Below are 7,663 nucleotides of genomic sequence, written 5' to 3'. Positions count from 1 at the left end.
TATTACGATTTCCGGATAATACAATTATAGCATGAATAAAAGACAATTATCATGAACAAGGAAATATAATAATAATCCTTTTATTATTGCCTCTAGGGTATATTTCCAACAGTCTCCCACTTGCACTAGAGTCAATAATCTAGTTACATTGTGATGAATCGAACACCCATAGAGTTCTGGTGTTGATCATGTTTTGCTCGCGGAAGAGGTTTAGTCAACGGATCTGCGACATTCAGATCCGTATGTACTTTGCAAATATCTATGTCTCCATCTTGAACATTTTCATGGATGGAGTTGAAACGACGCTTGATGTGCCTGGTCTTTTTGTGAAACTTGGGCTTCTTGGCAAGGGCAATAGCTCCAGTGTTGTCACAGAAGAGTTTGATCGGCCCCGACGCATTGGGTATGACTCCTAGGTCGGTGATGAACTCCTTCATCCAGATTGCTTCATGCGCTGCCTCCGAGGCTGCCATGTACTCCGCTTCACATGTAGATCCCGCCACTACGCTCTGCTTGCAGCTGCACCAGCTTAATGCCCCACCATTCAACATATACACGTATCCGGTTTGTGACTTAGAGTCATCCAGATCTGTGTCGAAGCTAGCGTCGACGTAACCCTTTACGACGAGCTCTTCGTCACCTCCATAAACGAGAAACATGTCCTTTGTCCTTTTCAGGTACTTCAGGATATTCTTGACCGCTGTCTAGTGTTCCTTGCCGGGATTACTTTGGTACCTTCCTACCAAACTTACGGCAAGGTTTACATCAGGTCTGGTACACAGCATGGCATACATAATAGATCCTATGGCTGAGGCATAGGGGATGACACTCATCTCTTCTTTATCTTTTGCCGTGGTCGGGCATTGAGCCGAGCTCAATCTCACACCTTGCAATACAGGCAAGAACCCTTTCTTGGACTGATCCATTTTGAACTTCTTCAAAATCTTATCAAGGTATGTTCTTTGTGAAAGACCTATGAGGCGTCTCGATCTATCCCTATAGATTTTGATGCCTAATATGTAAGCAGCTTCTCCAAGGTCCTTCATTGAAAAACACTTATTCAAGTAGGCCTTAATGTTGTCCAAGAATTCTATATCATTTCCCATCAAAAGTATGTCATCTACATATAATATGAGAAATGCTACAGAGCTCCCACTCACTTTCTTGTAAACGCAGGCTTCTCCATAAGTCTGCATAAACCCAAACGCTTTGATCATCTCATCAAAGCGAATGTTCCAACTCCGAGATGCTTGCACCAGCCCATAAATGGATCGCTGGAGCTTGCATACTTTGTTAGCATTCTTAGGATCGACAAAAAGCATTCTTAGGATCGACAAAACCTTCCGGCTGCATCATATACAGCTCTTCCTTAAGATAACCGTTAAGGAATGCCGTTTTGACGTCCATCTGCCATATCTCATAATCATAGTATGCGGCAATTTCTAACATGATTCGGACGGACTTAAGCTTCACTACGGGAGAGAAAGTCTCATCGTAGTCAATCCCTTGAACTTGTCGATAACCCTTAGCAACAAATCGAGCTTTATAGATGGTGACATTACCATCCGCGTCCGTCTTCTTCTTAAAGATCCATTTGTTTTGTATCGCTCGCCGATCATCGGGCAAGTCAGTCAAAGTCCATACTTTGTTTTCATACATGGATTCTATCTCGGATTGCATGGCTTCTAGCCATTTGTTGGAATCTGGGCCCGCCATCGCTTCTTCATAGTTCGAAGGTTCACCGTTGTCTAACAACATGATTTCCAGGACAGGGTTGCCATACCACTCTGGTGTGGAACGTGTCCTTGTGGACCTACGAAGTTCAGTAGCAACTTGATCTGAAGTACCTTGATCATCATCATTAATTTCCTCTCCAGTCAGTGTGGGCACCATAGGAACATTTTCCTGAGCTGCACTACTTTCCGGTTCAAGAGGTAGTACTTCATCGAGTTCTACTTTCCTCCCACTTACTCCTTTCGAGAGAAACTCCTTTTCCAGAAAGGATCCGTTCTAGGCAACAAAGATCTTGCCTTCGGATCTAAGGTAGAAGGTATACCCAATGGTTTCCTTAGGGTATCCTATGAAGACGCATTTTTCCGACTTGGGTTCGAGCTTTTCAGGTTGAAGTTTCTTGACATAAGCATCGCATCCCCAAACTTTTAGAAATGACAGCTTGGGTTTCTTCCCAAACCATAATTCATATGGTGTCGTCTCAACGGATTTAGACGGTGCCCTATTTAAAGTGAATGTAGCTGTCTCTAGAGCGTATCCCCAAAATGATAGCGGTAAATCGGTAAGAGACATCATAGATCGCACCATATCCAATAGAGTGCGATTACGACGTTCCGACACACCGTTACGCTGAGGTGTTCCAGGTGGCGTGAGTTGTGAAACGATTCCACATTTTCTTAAGTGTGTACCAAATTCGTGACTTAAATATTCTCCTCCATGATCTGATCGTAAGAATTTTATCTTTCGGTCTCGTTGATTCTCTACTTCATTCTGAAATTCCTTGAACTTTTCAAAGGTCTCAGACTTGTGTTTCATCAAGTAGACATATCCATATCTACTTAAGTCATCAGTGAGAGTGAGAACATAACAATATCCTCCGCGAGCCTCAACGCTCATTGGACCACACACATCAGTATGTATGATTTCCAATAAGTTGGTTGCTCGCTCCATTGTTCCGGAGAACGGAGTCTTGGTCATTTTGCCCATGATGCATGGTTCGCATGTGTCAAATGATTCATAATCGAGAGACTCTAAAAGTCCATCAGCATGGAGCTTCTTCATGCGCTTGACACCAATGTGACCAAGGCGGCAGTGCCACAAGTATGTGGGACTATCGTTATCAACTTTACATCTTTTGGTATTCACACTATGAATATGTGTAACATTATGCTCGAGATTCATTAAGAATAAACCATTGACCATTGGGGCATGACCATAAAACATATCTCTCATATAAATAGAACAACCATTATTCTTGGATTTAAATGAGTAGCCATCTCGTATTAAACAAGATCCAGATACAATGTTCATGCTCAAACTTGGCACTAAATAACAATTATTGAGGTTCATAACTAATCCCGTGGGTAAATGTAGAGGTAGCGTGCCGACGGTGATCACATCGACCTTGGAACCATTCCCGATGCGCATCGTCACCTCGTCCTTCGCCAGTCTCCGTTTATTCTGCAGCTCCTGCTGTGAGTTACAAATGTGAGCAACGACACCGGTGTCAAATACCCAGGAGTTACTACGAGTACTGATAAGGTACACATCAATTACATGTATATCACATATACCTTTAGTATTGCCGGCCTTCTTGTCCGCTAAGTATTTGGGGCAGTTCCGCTTCCAGTGACCCTTCCCTTTGCAATAAAAGCACTCAGTCTCAGGCTTGGGTCCATTCTTTGACTTCTTCCCGGCAACTGGCTTACCGGGCGCGGCAACATCTTTGCCGTCCTTCTTGAAGTTCTTCTTACCCTTGCCCTTCTTGAACTTAGTGGTCTTATTGACCATCAACACTTGATGTTCTTTCTTGATTTCAACCTCTGCTAACTTCAGCATTGAAAATACTTCAGGAATGGTCTTAACCATCCCCTGCATATTGTAGTTCATCACAAAGCTCTTGTAGCTCGGTGGGAGCGACTGAAGGATTCTGTTAATGACCGCCTTGTCCGGGAGGTTGATCTCCAGCTGGGACAGGCGGTTGTGCAACCCAGACATTTTGAGTATGTGCTCACTGACAGAACTGTTTTCCTCCATCTTACAACTATAGAACTTGTCGGAGACTTCATATCTCTCGACCCGGGCATGAGCTTGAAAAACCATTTTTAGCTCCTCGAACATCTCATATGCTCCGTGTTGCTCAAAACGCTTTTGGAGCCTCGGTTCTAAGCTGTAAAGCATGCCGCACTGAACGAGGGAGTAATCATCAGCACGTGACTGCCAAGCGTTCATAACGTCTTGGTTCTCTGGGATGGGTGCTTCACCTAGCGGTCCTTCTAGGACATATGCTTTCTTGGCTGCTATGAGGATGATCCTCAGGTTCCGGACCCAGTCCGAATAGTTGCTGCCATCATCTTTCAGCTTGGTTTTCTCTAGGAACGCGTTGAAGTTCATGTTGACATGAGCGTTGGCCATTTGATCTACAAGACATATTTTGCAAAGATTTTAGACTAAGTTCATGATAATTAAGTTCATCTAATCAAATTATTTAATGAACTCCCACTCAGATTGACATCCCTCTAGTCATCTAAGTGTTACACGATCCGTGTCGACTAGGCCGTGTCCGATCATCACGTGAGACGGACTAGTCATCATCGGTGAACATCTCCATGTTGATCGTATCTTCCATACGACTCATGTTCGACCTTTCGGTCTCTGTGTTCCGAGGCCATGTCTGTACATGCTAGGCTCGTCAAGTTAACCCTAAGTGTTTTGCATGTGTAAAACTATCTTACACCAGTTGTATGTGAACGTAAGGATCTATCACACCCGATCATCACGTGGTGCTTCGAAACGACGAACTTTAGCAACGGCGCACGGTTAGGGGGAACACTTTCTTGAAATTATTATAAGGGATCATCTTATTTACTACCGTCGTTCTAAGTAAACAAGATGCATAAACATAATAAACATCACATACAATTATATAATAGTGACATGATATGGCCAATATCATATAGCTCCTTTGATCTCCATCTTCGGGGCTCCATGATCATCTTCGTCACCGGCATGACACCATGATCTCCATCATCATGATCTCCATCATCGTATCTTCATGAAGTTGTCACGCCAACGACTACTTCTACTTCTATGGCTAACGCGTTTAGCAATAAAGTAAAGTAATTTACATGGCGTTCTTCAATGACACGCAGGTCATACAAAAAATAAAGACAACTCCTATGGCTCCTGCCGGTTGTCATACTCATCGACATGCAAGTCGTGATTCCTATTACAAGAACATGATCTCATACATCACAATATATCATTCATCATTCATCACAACTTCTGGCCATATCACATCACATGACAATTGCTGCAAAAACAAGTTAGACGTCCTCTAATTGTTGTTGCATCTTTTACGTGGCTGCAATTGGGTTCTAGCAAGAACATTTTCTTACCTACGAATAACCACAACGTGATTTTGTCAACTTCTATTTACCCTTCATAAGGACCCTTTTCGTCGAATCCGCTCCAACTAAAGTGGAGGAGACAGACACCCGCTAGCCACCTTATGCAACTAGTGCATGTCAGTCGGTGGAACCTGTCTCACGTAAGCGTACGTGTAAGGTCGGTCCGGGCCGCTTCATCCCACAATACCGCTGAAGCAAAATAAGACTAGTAGCGGCAAGCAAGTTGACAAGATCCACGCCCACAACAAAATTGTGTTCTACTCGTGCAATAGAGAACTACGCATAGACCTAGCTCATGATGCCACTGTTGGGGAACATTGCAGAAAATAAAAATTTTCCTATGGTTTCACCAAGATCCATCTATGAGTTCATCTAAGCAACGAGTGATAGGAGAGAGATTGCATCTACATACCACTTGTAGATCGCGTGCGAAAGCGTTCAAGAGAACGAGGATGATGGAGTCGTACTCGCCATGATCCAAATCACCGATGACCAAGTGCCGAACGGACAGCACCTCCGTTTTCAACACACGTACGGAGCGGATGACGTCTCCTCCTTCTTGATCCAGCAAGGGAGAAGGAGAGGTTGAGCAAGAAGGCTCCAGCAGCAGCACGACGACGCCTTGGATGTTGTCTGCAGCCCTCCCCTCGCCCCTCTATTTATAGGGGAAGGGGGAAGGGGGCCGGCCCCCTCTAGATGAGATCTAGAGGGGGGGGGGCGGCGGCCAAGGGAGGGGGCTTGCCCCCCAAGCAAGGGGGGCACCCCCACTAGGGTCCCCCCCAACCCTAGGCGCATGGGCCCAAGGGGGGGGGGGCACCCAGCCCTCCAGGGGCTGGTTCCCTGCCCCCTACGGCCCATGAGGCCCTCCGAGAGGGGTGGCCCCTCCCGGTGGAACCCCGGAACCCCTCCGGTGGCCCCGGTACAATACCGATATGCCCCCAAAACTTTCCGGTGACCGTATGACAACTTCCCATATATAAATCTTTACCTCCGGACCATTCCGGAACTCCTCGTGACGTCCGAGATCTCATCCAGGACTCCGAACAACATTCGGTAATCACATACAAGTCTTCCTAATAACCCTAGCGTCACCGAACCTTAAGTGTGTAGACCCTACGGGTTCGGGAGACATGCAGACATGACCGAGACGGCTCTCCGGTCAATAACCAACAGCGGGATCTGGATACCCATGTTGGCTCCCACATACTCCTCGATGATCTCATCGGATGAACCACGATGTCGAGGATTCAAACAACCCCGTATACTATTCCCTTTGTTAGACGGTATGTTACTTGCCCGAGATTCGATTGTCGGTATCCCAATACCTCGTTCAATCTCGTTGCCGACAAGTCACTTTACTCGTACTGCAATGCATGATCCCGTGACCAGACACTTGGTCACTTTGAGCTCATTATGATGATGCACTACCGAGTGGGCCCAGTGATACCTCTCCGTAATACGGAGTGACAAAATCCCAGTCTCGATCCGTGTCAACCCAATATACACTTTCGGAGATACCTGTAGTGCACCTTTATAGTCACCCAGTTACGTTGTGACGTTTGGTACACCCAAAGCACTCCTACAGTATCCGGGAGTTACACGATCTCATGGTCTAAGGAAAAGATACTTGACATTGGAAAATCTCTAGCAAAACGAACTACACGATCTTGTGCTATGCTTAGGATTGGGTCTTGTCCATCACATCATTCTCCTAATGATGTGATCCCGTTGTCAACGACATCCAATGTCCATAGTCAGGAAACCATGACTATCCGTTGACCAACGAGCTAGTCAACTAGAGGCTTTCTAGGGACGTATTGTGGTCTATGTATTCACACGTGTATTACGATTTCCGGATAATACAATTATAGCATGAATAAAAGAATTATCATGAACAAGGAAATATAATAATAATCCTTTTATTATTGCCTCTAGGGCATATTTCCAATAGGTGACTTATATAGAGTCCGCTAGACCCCTCCGACCCTCAGTTATGCGGGGTTTAAGATACATTAAGATCGGGCGTTACTGGTAATGCTACAAATAAAGTGCTATGATGACCATAAAAGCTACTTAATGACCGACAGTTGGCGTGCAGAGTGACTTTAGACCTCCTGGCTGTCGACTGGTCAAGCGGTAGGCTTCATGGTCGAGTGGTAGGCTTCATGGTCGAGTGTCGTCGAGTCTATCGAGTGGGACACTTCTGAGTCGATTGAGAGGTGGTTTCTTCTAAAGATGTCCTTGGGTAGGGTAGCTTGGACAGGTCCATGACCCTACCCTAGGTACATAGCTTCATCACGGGCTTTTGAAAATGATGGAGTGAGGTACGGTGACATGACAAACAACATGGCTGAATGTTTCAACATGGTGCTAAAGGGTGTCCGTGCATTGCCGGTGACAGCAATAGTAGAGTATACATTCCAGAATTTGAATGTCTATTTTCAAAAGTATAGTGAAGAAACATCCAACTTGATGTCCGGGAAAAACAAGGCCAAAAAGATGTACAAGTATCCACCAAAGGT

The sequence above is a fragment of the Triticum dicoccoides genome, chromosome 4B (genome assembly GCF_002162155.2).
Source record: "Triticum dicoccoides isolate Atlit2015 ecotype Zavitan chromosome 4B, WEW_v2.0, whole genome shotgun sequence".
Taxonomy (NCBI): domain Eukaryota; kingdom Viridiplantae; phylum Streptophyta; class Magnoliopsida; order Poales; family Poaceae; genus Triticum; species Triticum dicoccoides.
The sequence above is the reverse complement of the archived record's forward strand: the minus strand, read 5'-3'. Positions refer to the sequence as shown.